We start from the raw sequence: 15121 nt of genomic DNA, 5'->3' as shown, positions 1-15121 counted from the left end.
TAGTCCATTCGACTTCATCGAGTTTTCTTTCTAATGCAATGCGTAGAGATGGTATCTCTAGCTCTATAGGTTGTACGACATCCATTCCATAAACCAAGGAGAATAGCGTATTTCCTGTTGATGTGTGAATTAACGTGTGATAACACCAAAGTGCGAAAATGGAGTTTGTCAAGCCAATCCTTGTAATTTTCTGTCATTTTCTTGATAATAGTCTTTAAAGTTTTGTTAGCGGCCTCAACTGCTCCATTCGCTTGAGGTCTATAATGGGAAGAGTGATGGTGTTGAATACCTTCACATTCTGCTTGAAAGTGAGTTCCAATGTCACTTATTATTTCATGTGGGACTCCGTATCGACAAACAATATTCCTTTTGATAAAGAGTGCTACATGTTTTGCAGTGAGTTTGGCATAAGAATGTGCTTCAACCTACTTCGTGAAGTAATTAATTGCGACTAGAATGTATTCGTGACATCCTGTCCCAAGAGGGGTAATTGTACCATTAATATCAATTTCCCATGTAGAGAATGGCCATGGTGAAGTATAGGTGTAGAGTAGAGATGGAGGAACATGTTGCAAGTTAGCATATATTTGGCATTTAGGGCATTTTTTTTTACATATTGATGACATTCCCTATTCATGGTAGTCCAATAATATCCTTCTCGCAATATCTTTTGGACTAGCATTTTTCCATTAACATGAGTTCCACAAACGCCTTCGTGGACTATCCTCACAGCTCTTTGGGCTTCTTTTTTCTCTACATATAAGAGATCTCGACCCCTAGGTTCCCTTTTGTGTAACTCGTTGTCTATGAGCACATATTGGGAAGCCAAGAGTCTTATTGCTCGTTTTGCTCTTTTTTCAGCATGAGGAGGATATTCTCCTTTGGTAACGTAATTGAGTATAATTGTATTCCATGGTTCTTCTTCTTCTTGTACCACTTCATCATCTTATATGGCTTGAATGTAAGCCGGTTTATGCCTTTTAAGTTTTTTCTATGGTTAAAGGCATTTGATCGATTTCCGAAGGAATCCTAACCATTGAGACTAGTCTTGCCAAGGCATCAGCAAATTGATTTTCCTCTCTAGGTAGGTATGTGTATTCCACCTTTTCCAATTGGTTAGTGAGAGTCTCCAGATAAGTTTGGTAAGGGGCTAGACTTTCACTCCTTACTTTCCATCTTTTTGATATTTGATTGATGATCAAAGAAGAGTCTTCGAATATTCGCAATTTCTTCACTCCCAATGCCAAAGCTGTTTCGAGGCCTACAACACATGCTTCGTATTCAGCAGCATTGTTGGTAACGTCGAAATCTAACTTTATGGAGATTGGAACATGCTCTTCTTTAGGTGATACTAATAGTACTCCAACGCCACATCCCTTTTGGTTTGAGGCTCCGTCGAAGTATAAAGTCCAAGTATTATCTTCTGTGTTCATCAAGTCTTCATCTGGAAATTTGTTGCATGTACTGGCGTCAAATCTTCTATTGGGAAATCCGCTAAGAATTCCGAGACCACAGATCCTTTGATAGCGTTTTGAGGCATGAATCTTAGATCGAATTGGGCTAAGTTGACTATCCACCTTGATATGCGCCCATTGAGTGTAGACTTTTCGAACAAATACTTAAGTGGATCCATTCAAGAAACTACAAAGGCTGTATGCACGAGCATGTAATGTCTTAGCTTGGTGTGGCCCACACTAATGCAAGGCACGATTTCTCAAGCGGTGTGTAGCGTACTTCATACTCAAGCATTCTCTTGCTTAGGTAGTAGATCGCATTTTCTTTTGCTTCTACTTCTTTTGCAAGCATAGCCCCCATTGTCTCTTTAGTGACTGTTAAGTACAACATAAGAGGAATCCCTAGAAGCGCTGGTGCTAATACGAGAGGGTTTGCGAAAAAGGATTTGATCTTTTCAAAGGCTTTTTGACACTCATCATCCCATATTACTGGCACATTCTTTTTGACTTTCTTGAATATTGGTTCACATATCGTTGTTAGCTTTGATATGAACCTACTTATATATTGCAATCAGCCAATAAATCCTCGAATTTGTTTCTCGGTTTTGGGTGGTGTCATTGACATAATCGCCTTAATCTTGGTTAGGTCTATCTCTATTCCTCTACAGCTTATGACATATCCCAAGAGTTTGCCTGAGGTGACTCCAAAAGCACACTTGGATGGATTCAACCTCATGTTGTAATTTCTTAGCCTTTCGAAAAATTTTCTTATGTCTACTTGATGTCCTAGGAGATCTTTTGATTTCACAACCATAACGTCCAAATATACTTCAACCTCTTTATGCATCATATAACGGAGTAGGGCAGTGGCTGCTCGTTGGTAAGTGGCACCCGCGTTTCTCAATTCAAATGGCATTACCGTGTAACTGTAAGTACCCCAAGGTATCATGAATGTCGTTTTCTCTATGTCTTCTTTAACCATGAGAATCGCGTGATTTGCTGTATTATCCTGCGTATCCATCCATAAATGAGAGAAGCGCGTGATTTGATGTATTATCTACTAAGATGTCGATGTGTGGTAAAGGGAAGTCGTACTTTTGACTTGCCTTATTTAAATCTCGATAGTCGACACACATTCTTACCCTTCCATCCTTAATTGAAACTGTGACCACATTTGCTACCCATTCAGGGTATTTGGATACCCTGTCAAAACCTGCAGTTATTTTCTTTTGAACTTCTTCTTTTATTTTAAGAGCTACGTCGGGTTTCATTCGACACAGATTTTGTTTTACAAGTTTCATTCCTAGAATTAGTGGTATGGTGTGTTGAGCTATTTCTCTATTAATACCTAGCATATCTTCATATGACCAAGCAGATACATCGATAAATTCTTTAAGTAGATTAATTAAATCGGTTATTTCTTCTTTATTCAGTGTTAGTCCAATTTTAACTTCTCTTTTAATGGTAGGATCATTTGAGATGTCAACCGTTTCAGTGTCTTCAATTACCGGTGTTTTCTTTTCAAGTGTTTCCATTGCATTAATAATTTCGTTTCAAGTGTAGATGCAATAAGTTTGCAACCTAACTATGGCTCTAGTTCTCTAAATTTCGGGATATGGGTTAGTAAAAGAGGGTCCATGGTTATGAGTCCAGATGCACTGCGCGGAAGTCTTACCTTTGGAAGGGTTGGTGCGTGTGAATGGAACCCCACGAGTTTAACTCACTTCCATTATTTAGTGAATTCAACATTCTCGGATGTACCCTTTGTTGCTCAGAGCGTTCAATCAGGTAGATGGAGCATGAATTACCAAAGGGTTATGTCCATATGTATAACACAATTGGGTTTAAGAAAAGTGAGAAAAACTCAATCAGGAAGTAGAATCGAGCCAAGAGTGCTAGAACTGGTCGAAACAAGAAGGCAGATTTCCGGCTCGGTATTGGAAGAACACGATGCCAGACAACAGAGTCTGTCGTCAGGATATAAGCCCTATCGCCAGACAACAGAATTGTCGCTAGGCGACAGAGCCATATCTTCGGCGACAAGCTCTGTTTTCTAGACGCTAGTTCCTACATGCCTTAACACCTTTCTTTGTTCTTTGAATTTTCTAGTTTACGCAGTATTATTTCGATTCTAGTTGTGAAAGATATTCCTCAAATTTCCTACGTGAAAAAATCCTATTTTTTTTACTCATTACGGATGGTCTTTCTAATGAGAACCTTTTTTTTATGCATGTGACAATAATGTTAATCAAAATTAAGCACATGAAATACTTTGAACTTTTCAAGTGTAATACACTCATTCTAAATCATTGCCGAAATAAATTTTAGGAATTGAAATAGAAATCCTCCCCAGCGGAGTCGCCAAAAATTTTAGGTAATATTTCAAGCATTACCCCAAACTTGAACCCCACTGTGATCATACACTTAAGCATGGTGGCGTCCAAAGGGAAGGAAGCTAGAGCAAAAGAATCGCCAACAAGTTTTAGGAACTTGTAAACCGTTCACGGGGTGAAGGTTACACCCCTTAACGATCCAGGAGATCGTTAACTCCAATAGGTCTGGAACCAAGATTGGAAGTTCAGGGATGAAGGTATAAATCCAATCTAAAAGAGAAAGAACCTGCCTTAATAATAGGCCTCTTCTTTATTCTTCTCGTATTCATGTGCGCTTTCAGACTAACCTGTTTAATCTATGTTGGTTGAATATTAAATGCACAAATAAAACTATTATTGGCGATCACTTGAATTAAAATCATGTTAGCCTAAACAAGATTATTAATTATCTTATTAAGCATGATTACAAGTACAAATTCCCTTTAAACATGCATAAAAGGCGTGATCAAACAATAATAATAAATATATCAAGCAACATAATAATAATAACAATAATTATAATCATAATAACAATCATAATAATCATAATTAAAATAATCATGTTAAAGCATAATGATAGCAAGATCCTAGGCATGATACTAACAAGATTAAAAACAAACACTAGCATATCACTAAACAATAAAGATCAAAGCTTTTAACCCTAACATGATACTAACATGCTATTAGGAAAGAAAAAAGGAAGCATTCTTTTAATCATACTTGATATTAGGAATTTTTAGTTGTTACCCTAAATATGATACAAGGAAGCAATTAAAATATCCTAACATGATACTAGGAATCAAAATAACAATCTAAGCAGGACTTCTATATCATAATATCAATAAAACAATTAAAGCACTTACATGGATGCCTCGTATCTCTTTCTAATAACAAAATACACACGTTAGTAGCTTCAAGGAAAATAATAAAACAAACAATTAAATTAAATAATTGAAATAGAGATTTGGGACCAAACCCTTAGAAATACCAACCCTTTCACGTTTAGGGCGAAGGCAACTTCGAATTTGGCTAGGTGTGTCTAGATTTGGTGAATGCGGAATTTTGTTTGTAAAAAGGGTTGGTTAAGAAATAGAGAGAGAGATAGAGAGTCAAGAATTTCTTGATGAGAGTTGGTAAGAAATGTTGAAATTCTAAGGACACTATTTATAATGAAAATAGTCCGGATTTGACAAAAAAAAAAAGAATTAGAGTTTGAAAAGGAATAAAACACGCCGCTATCGCCACAACAGCTCCTGTCGCCGCGCGACAGGGTCTGTCGCGGCGCGATAGCCTAACGTTCGGCGCTGCAGGAGATTTTTTCACACGTTTTCTATTTTTTGATAAAATTAAGTTGTAAAAGTTTGTACGAAGGGTAAAATCGTAATTTCTCTTAAAACACTTCTTTTATTCCAAATAAAACTTTATTATCAATCCTAATCACATTAGGATTGAAAAGAATCTTCTAGAAGATTCTCAAAGACTATAATCAATCATAATTTCATTAGGAATGATAATTCATAATAGACCCTCTTCTAGATCATCGGGCCGCATATAAAGATCATACTTGGCCCAGTTTAGTAATTTGGCCATAACTTCCTCCTTATTCATCAAAATTGGGCTTATATTATATCGTTGAAAAGCACTTTTCGAGCCCTATCCAACTACACTATTATTGTACCCTTTTCATGAACCAAACAAAACTGTATTGGCTATTTTCTTAAGATAGAATTTGTTTTCGAAAACAAAAAGAGATATTTTAATAAAAAAACTAACCGCAACACTAGACATTTGACGCGAAAGGTATTCATCACCGGGTTTGGTTATGGGGAGACACAAATGGGTGTCTACAATTCGTTTAATGCATTTGACTATCATTTGATTTAAAAAGCTTTGTTAGCATGTGTTCGACTTTCATTTGATTCAATTAGTTTCGTTAAATGCATTTCACTCTCGTTCAATTCAAAAAGCTTTGTTCGAATGTGTTTGACTTTCATTTTATTCAAAAACCTTTGTTTTAATGTGTTTGACATTCATTTGATTCAAAAAGATTTGTTTGAATGTGTTTGACTTTCATTTGATTCAAAAATCTTTGTTTGAATGTGTTTGACTTTCATTCAATTTAAAAAGATTTGTTTGAATATGTTTAAATTTCATTTGATTTAAAAATCTTTGTTTGAACGTGTTTGACTTTCATTTGATTAAAAAATATTTGTTTGGATATGTTTGACTTTCAATAGATTCAAAATGCTTTGTTTGAATGTGTTTTACATTTGTTTTATTCAATTAGTTTGTAGAATGCCTTTCACTTTCATTTTATTCAAAAAGCTTTATTTGAATGTGATTGGCTTTCATTTGATTCAAAAGCATTGTTTGAATGTGTTTTGACTTTTATTTGATTCAATTAGCTTTGTTGAATGCATTTGACTTTCATTCTATTCAAAAATCTTTGTTTGAATGTGTTTAACTTTTATTTAATTCAAAAACCTTTGTTTTAATTTGTTTTAATGTGTTTGACTTTCATTCAATTCAATTAGTTCGTTGAGTGCATTTGACTTTTATTCAATTTAAAAAGCTTTGCTTGAATGTGTTTGACTTTCATTTGATTTAAAAATATTTGTTTGAATGTGATTTATTTTCATTTGATTCAAAGAGCATTGTTTTAATGTATTTGGCTTTCATTTAATTCAATTAGCTTCGTTGAATGCATTTGAATTTTATTCGATTCTAAAAGCTTTGTCTTAATGTGCTTGACTTTCATTTGCTTCAAAGCGCGATGTTTAAATTTGTTTGAATTTCATTTGTTTCAAAAAGATTTTTTTTTTTTTTTTTGGTAAATGGAAATTATTATTACCAAAAGAAGAAAATTACAACTTCCAAAAGCAAAGTTGCAACCCCAAACTACACAAGCCTGAACACAGGCAAACAAACCCCAAACTGCCCCTAAATCCCAAAGTGCCACCTTCTAGGAAGGGTTCACCAGGGAAAAGAAGGCAGACCCTGTCTACAAAGCTAGCCACCTTCTATGAAGGGTGCAAGAAAAAGCAGACAGGCAAGAAAGCAAAAACCAGCCTCTCCTAGACTCAGCTGCAGGACAAACCAAACAGAAGGACTAGACAAAAAGGCAGCACAGACCAAGAAAAACCTAGAAGCTGTCTATCAGAGACAAAACATCTACAAGCTACAGAAAAAATAATTTCTCTAAAAACACCAGTAGTAATCTTGCAGCTTCCTGTAAAAACCACAACATTCCTTTGCAGCCAAATTTGATATATAGCTTCAGCAAAGCACATTCCCAGCAACCTATTCTTAGGTCTAGACTTCCTGCAGATCTTTAAAATCCACTCCAATTCAGCATCAAAATGCTGTACAGCTCTAACATAGCCAAAGACTTCAAGGACCTGTTTCCAGATACTGCAACTGAAAGGGCATTCAAAGAAAAGATGTTGCACTGATTCCAAACTCCGATTACACAAAAAGCAGACAGGATCACATTGAATGTTCCAGCTTTACAATCTATCTTTGGTAACTAGCCTGTTCCTGACAGCAAGCCAGGTAGTAAACATACTTCTTGAAGAAGCCATGTTATTACAAATAATCCTTTTCCAACTCACCTTAGGGACCTGATTAGTAATGCACTGGTAAATCTTCTTAATCTTAACCTTGCCACCTTGCATAACAGGATCCCAACTGCCAATATTATCAATAATATTCCTGCATTTCAGAATTCTTTTGAGAACCCAAGAACATTTCCTGGGACCAGGCAAACCCCACCAGGCCTTCTCTTTGAAGTAATAAATGTGGACCCATTTGACCCATAGGCTATTAGCTTCATGAGCCAAATCCCAGAGAAGCTTAGTAATAGCAGAAAGGTTCCACTCAGGGAGAGAAATGACATTCCCCCCCCAATAACCTTAGAGAGACAGACTTGGGACCAAGAGACTAAGGATTTCTTTGAGGGATTGGCTTTCCCAGTCCAAAGAAAAACCCTAAATCTTGACTCAATTTCCTTTAGAATCTTCTTGGGAAGGACAAAAATTTGCGCCCAATAGGTTTGTACACCAAAAAGAACACTTTTGATCAGTTGCAACCTACCAACATAAGAAAGAAACCTTGCAGCCTACCCATGGATTCTAGTAGTCACTTTATCAATCAAAGGTTTACACTAAGCAATAGTGAGTTTCTTTGAAGAGAGAGGCACTCCCAAGTACCTAAAAGGGATAACCCCAGGAGCAACACCCACCAGAGATCTGAGATTAGCTTGATCATCCTCAGCTAACCCACCAAAATATATCTCACTTTTATCCAGATTTGCAGAAAGCCCTGAAGCTTCAGAAAACTTGGTGAAAGCCTGGAAGAGAAGAGAGACATAACCAGTATCTGCTCTACAGAACATAAGCAGATCTTCAGCAAACATGAGATGAGTCAGATTCATTCTTTCACACCTAGGGTGATAATTAAAGTCAGGGTCCTGATTCATCTCAAAAAGACATCTTGACAAATACTCCATCCTAATTGCAAAAAGGAAGGGGGACATAGGGTCACCTTGTCTAAGCCCCTTCCTAGCTGGAAAAGGTTTGGCAGGGACACTATTGATCAAGATGTAAAAAGTAACAGTAGAAAGACAGCTCTTAACCCAACTGGTAAACGGAGCAGGAAAACTGAGCTCAGCCATAACAGTCTCAAGAAAGCTCCATTCAACTGAATCATAAGCTTTTTTAAGGTCAACCTTGAGCATACACCTTGGGGTGATGTATTTATGAGTGTAACCCTTAATTAACTCAGTTGAAAGAAAAATGTTGTCTCCTATATGCTTACAAGGAATAAACCCAGCTTGAGCATTATCAATAATTTCATGCAAAACAGCAGCCAATCTAGTAGTCAAAATCTTAGAGATCAGCTTATACAGTACAGTACAGCAAGCAATTAGCCTATAGTCCTTAGCATAAGAAGGGCTCTGCACCTTAGGAACTAAGGTAACAGTAGTGCAGTTCCAATGCCTCATCATGTTACCAGTGTTAAAGAAATGCATAACACTAGCACAAACATCAGCTTTCACAATATTCCAAGCCTTTTTAAAGAAAAAGGAATTAAAACCATCTATCCCGGGAGCCTTAGTATTGTTAATACCCTTAAGAGCCAAATCAATCTCAGCAATAGTAACAGGGGCAACAAGGGAATCTTGAGCAGACTTAGATAGCTATCTACCTTTCCTCATTATACTCAAATCAACCTCAGGAAGAGCATGAGCTCTAAAACCAAGTAGTTTCTTATAGAAACCTGTAACCACTTCTTCAATAGCATCAGGGGTTTTCAGCAGAACACCTTGCTCAGTATAAATAGAATCAATCCTCTTTCTGCTTTGTCTTTGCTTCATGACTGAGAAAAAATAATGATTATTACCATCCCCAAGCTGCATCCAGTCAATCCTAGATTTCTGCCTATAAACACTTTCCTGAATGCCAAACCAATGTTTCACATTTGCAATAGCTGCCATCTCTAGAGCATACAGATCAGTATTAGTAACATCATTGGAGATTTGTTGCTGAATATCCATAAGATGGTTTTGGGCAGAATCAAGCTTTGCACTCATATCACCAAACTTCTGAGTATTCAAAGATTTCAAAGAAACCTTAACATGCTTAAGCTTACACCAAATGTCATCCATAGGATTACTAGAATCAGTGCTTTGCCAAGCATTTTCCACAACAGACAAGAAACTATCATGCTCAGCAAGACAATTGAGAAACCTAAAAGGTCTCCCTTTCCCAGGAAAAGCATGAAAGATGTCATAAACAATAGGGTTATGATCAGATAAGGAAGGAGGCAAGTAAACAGCTTCAACATGACCATAACAATTAATCTACTCTTGATTAAAAACACCTCTATCAATCCTAGAAAACGTTCTAGGGCCTTCATGAGCTTTGTTACACCAAGAGAAAAAGGAGCCCTTGCTCTTGATTTCAACAAGAGCTAGATCATCAATACACTGCTGAAAGTCTCTAGTCTCATACTCAGAGACAGCAGCTCCATTTAATCTATCATCAGCAGACAAGATAGAGTTGAAGTCTCCAGTGCACAACCAAGGCAAAAGAGTACTAGGCAAATTCTTGAGCCCACTCCATAATTGCAATCTGTCATGAATAGTATGCAGACCATAAACAAAGGTAACCATAATCTGAGGCTGCAAATCTTGAGTGCTGAGTAAACAATGAACAAACTATTTAGCAAAAAAAAGTGTTCATCCAAAGTAAGACACTCAGCTTTCCACCCAAACCAAATTCTACCTTTAGGAGAGTTAGAATAGTTATAGTGCCAAGACCAAGAGAATCCAAATTTCTTCTGAATATTCATACTAGTTTGCTGCTTTACTTTAGTTTCAAGAAGACAAACAACATCAATATTTTGCTCTGAAAGAAGCTTCTTAACAGAAGCTATCTTCCTAGGGTCTTTAAGACCCCTTATGTTCCAAGATAGCACTAGCATATTCCCAAAGAGGGATTACCATCAACCCCGTTAGGATCAACAACTTCATCATCAATATTAACCACAACATCATTCTCATTAGCCAAAGGAAGGTAAGAGTTTGAGTTTGTAACAATAGCAGGGAAAGAGATTTGCCTGTTAGCTTTTTTCTTGGATTTTTTCCCAGGAACCTACCATTCTTCATGTTTCTGAACTGGAGGAACTAAGACTTCCTTAACAGGTTCAGTAACTTTACTAGCACCAGCAGGATTGGCTTTCTTAGGCACCCAAACTTTCTTACTCTGAGCTGGAGCAAGTTTTTGAACACCATCTTGATTCTGCTTAGGCTTTCTAGGAACAGCACAGTCATGCCCCACTTTGCTGCATTTTTTGCAGAATGGTGGTGTCCATTCAAATAAGACTTTAATCCCAATTAATTCTCCAGCAGGACTCTCAACCCAGACAGAACTAGGCAAAGGTTTAGTAACATCAATTTCCACCAGGAGCCTAGCAAATGAGACCCTAAGCTGTCTAGATGTGCATTCATCAGCGCATACAGGGACACCCAGCAGACAACCAATTCTACTTAAAGTTTCAGCACCCCAGCAACTCAAAGGCAAATTAGGTAGCTTAATCCATAGAGGTATAGTTCTTAAGATTTAAGCATGAAAATCAAACTTATCAGACCAAGATTTCACAATAGCGGGTTTACCAAAGAACATATGGGGACCAGAACATAGTATAACATTCTTATCATCTACAGATTTCAAATTAACAATGAAATATCCCTCATCATGCCAAAAAATGTCTGGTTTAGCTATAAAATTCCAATTATCAACAATGAACTTATGAACTGCAGAAATAGTAGGTGAATAACCAACTACGTAGAAAATAAGAGCATTACCCCATTTCCTATTGCCTTCAAGAATATCAGCAGAGCTAAGCTTTGAAATTGATTTACCATCCTTAACCTCAGGAGCAATGAAAGACAGTGAGGTTCCTTTTGCATTCAGCTTCCCCTTGAACAAGTGACAAGGTAAAGTCGTATCCCCTAATCAAAAGTAAATACCTAAATTCTCTAACTAAAGTAGATAGGGAAGTAGGGTCGATCTCCACAGGGAAACAAGTCTTTTTACTCCTAATTAATTATTATAATCTTAATTATCTAAGTAACCAATATTTATGTTTGAGTATGAAACTAAACTACAAAGAATAGGAGTAGGGAGAAAACAATATATAAAAGGATCTAGGGCATAGGTTCACCAATAAATAATACTCCAGGGTAAAACATAGTAATCAATCGTTGACATTGCATAAATAACACGATTAACAGGCTCTCGCAATTTATTAATCAACATATATCTAACAGGCTCTCGCAATTTACTAGATCTAAGTTCTTATTGAAAATAGCCTTTAATATCAAATTAACATCTGCTCGATTCATCAATTCAATATTGCTATACTTTTACAAGCCGCAATTGTAAAACGTTGAAACAATTCAATAAGAAATTACCATTCAATACCAATAATCAATAATAGTCAATCATCAATGCATCAATTAACCAGATTGTAAAGGGCTTTCGCTACGTATTACAATCACACAATTAATTTACCGGTATTAAATCTCATCTCTCGAATCTCGACTTAACCATTTATAAATTAACCTGCCTATTGAAACTAGACCTAAACATCAATTCTCATCTGTCGAATCTCGAATCAATATTGTTAAACTCATGCATAAAAGATCTGCGCAAATCTAGTCACAGAGCATTAAATCAATCAATAGGAAATTAATCAAGCATTGATAATTAACAACAACAATTTACTCCTTCATATTATTTATGGATCCCCACAAACCCTAGAAATAAAACTACTCACACATATTAAAAACTAAACTAAACAAAGTAATAAAATAAATCATGTTGAAAGGAAATAAGATTAAGAGAAGAGAAATCGTTACCAAACTAATCTGTATTAATGGAAATAATCAAGAACAAGAGTTGAGAGAAGAGTTGAGAGAAGAGTAAAGAGAGAGAAAAGATCCTAAGTAGAGAGAGAAAGTCTTAGAAAGAAGAAGATCTTATAATTCCGTACAAAATCGTATTTAAACATTTTCTAAAACAAGAATTAAAACTAACTTAATCAGGTCTTCTAAAAACGCGCGCCCGATCGGGCGAAGGGCCGCCCGATCGGGCGCGCCTTTTTCTTCGCGTTCTTCCCAAGCAGCATCGCTCGATCGTGCTGGATGCTCGCACGATCGGGCGCGCCTTAGCATGCACAGCACTATGGTTTGCCGCGCCCGATCGGGCTAGAGGTTGCCCGATCGGGTCTTTGCTCCCATTGAGGCTTGGACTTATATTGAGCTAGATTTCTCGGCCTAATTCGGATTTCCTCTCGGGTCTTGAATACTTGGTCCAAATGCCTCAGGATCCCAATTACCGAGCCCTTAATCACCGGCTCTCACCGATCCTGGGCTCCAAAAGTGGTCGTGTCCTTCTAGCTTCCGTAGTTGATCCATAAAGCCTGGGAAAATGCTCCAAGAGTGCAATTTCCTGTAAAATACAACTAAAACTACGAAAACACTAGATCACACAAATTAGTAATAAAAGTGGCCCAAAAGAGCCAAAAACACTACTAATAACGACCAAGGGACGGGGGTAAAACACTATATAAAATGGACATATCAACAAGCCCTTCCATTCTTCAGCAGGAGCTTCAGAAACATGCTTTGGATCATCGAAAACCTTAGACGTTTCAGGATTAACATCAAGAGTAGCCATCGAGGTCCGATTTTCCCCTGTAACTAATGGAACAATAACCGCAGAAACCCTAATTACTGTTCTATTGGATTGAGCTTGAAACTGGGCAATCGGACTCCTGTGAACACTTTCTAGCATCCTCAAATCACTTCTGGAAACCTTTCCAGCAGTTGGATGCACCAGATATGCAGGAGGAGTTACCATTTCATCAGCTTCAGAAATCGAGTCATTTAAAGAAATCCCAGATTTCCTTAGATTATCTAAGATCTTATCAAAAGGAGCATGATTAGTGTTTTGCGGGAGTGGAGTTGATGTTTTCTTCTTTCGTGCCATGATGAGAAGAAGGCAGATGAAGATCCTAACCTAGCTGCTCAAATCTCCATGGAAATCGCCTAGAGAGAAAAGTCAACAAAAAGTCAACGCAAGCAAAACCCCTGATTCAAAAAGATTTGTTTGAATGTGTTTGACTTTCATTTGATTCAATTAGAATTTCAAATGTTTCAAAAAGCTTTGTTTGAATGTGTTTGACTTTCATTTAATTCCTTTAGCTTCGTTGAATGCATTTAACTTTCAATAGATTCAAAAAGCTTTGTTTGAATGTGTTTGACATTCATACTTTTCAAAAAGCTTTGTTTGAATGAGTTTGATTTATTTGATTCTAAAAGCTTTGTTTTAATGTGTTTGATTTTCATTAGGATAAAAAAAGTTTTGTTTTAATGTGTTTGACTTTCATTTGATTTAAAAAGTTTTGTTTGAATGTGTAACTTTCATTCATTTCAAAAAGATTTGTTTAAATGTGTTTAACAGTCATTCGATTTAAAAAGCTTTGTTGGAATTTGTTTGACTTTCATATTTTTCAAATAGCTTTGTTTGAATATGTTTGACATTCATTTGCTTCAAAAAGCTTTGTTTGAATGAGTTTTACTTTCAATTACATCAAAAAGCTTTGTTTGAATGTGTTTAACTCTTATTAGATTCAAAAAGCTTTGTTTGAATGTGTTTGACTTTCATTTGATTCAATTAGCTCCTTTGAATGCATTTGACTTTCATTCGATTTAATATGATTTGTTTGAATGTGTTTGACTTTCATTTGATTTAAAAAGCTTTGTTTGAATGTGTTCGACTTTCATTTGATTCAATTAGATTTGTTGAATGCATTTCACTTTCATTCAATTCAAAAAGCTTTGTTTGAATGTGTTTAACTTTTATTTAATTCAAAAACCTTTTTTTTAATGTGTTTGACGTTCATTTGATTCAAAAAACTGTTTTTGAATGCGTTTGACTTTCTTTTGATTAAAAAATCTTTGATTGAATGTGTTAGACTTTTATTTGATTCAAAAAGCTCTGTTTGAATGTGTTTAACTTTTATTTAATTCAAAAAGCTTTGTTTAAATGTGTTTAACTTTCATTTTATTCAAAAAGCTTTGTTAGAATGTGTTTGACTTTCATTTGATTTAAAAAGATTTGATTGAATGTGTTTAACTTTCAATTGAATCAAAATGCTTTTATTGAATATTTTTGACATTCATTTTATTCAATTAGTTTGTTGAATGCATTTAACTTTCATTCGATTCAAAAATCTTTGTTTGAATGTGTTTGTCTTTCATTTGATTCAAAAGCTTTATTTGAACGTGTTTGAATTTCATTTGATTCAATTAGCTTCGTCGAATGCATTTGATTTTCATTCTATTAAAAGATTTTTTTTTTTTGTATATAAGGAATTTTATTTTTAAAAGAGTAGTAGTTACAACTTACAAAGGCTAAGCTATAACTGAGCACCAAACACCTCTAGACCTGAAACAGGCCAAACCACCAACAACAGTCTAAGAATCTGCCCTAGCCACCTTTGAGTAAGGGCTCTATGTAGACCTAATGACTACTACTGGACTCAAGCTCCAAGCCAGCTTCTAGGAAGGGTTACGAGAACCACAACCACACGAAATTACCTAAAGCAAACAAGCAGAACAGTACTCCTGTAAACTGCTAAACAAACCAGGCTCAAAACAACTAAAACAACCAAAACACACAAAATTACAAGAACAGCAGCTGCTTGCTAGTTTACAGAACATTTGCT

Source organism: Chenopodium album, chromosome 4, assembly GCF_948465745.1.
Source record: "Chenopodium album chromosome 4, dcCheAlbu1.1, whole genome shotgun sequence".
Taxonomy (NCBI): domain Eukaryota; kingdom Viridiplantae; phylum Streptophyta; class Magnoliopsida; order Caryophyllales; family Amaranthaceae; genus Chenopodium; species Chenopodium album.
The sequence above is the reverse complement of the archived record's forward strand: the minus strand, read 5'-3'. Positions refer to the sequence as shown.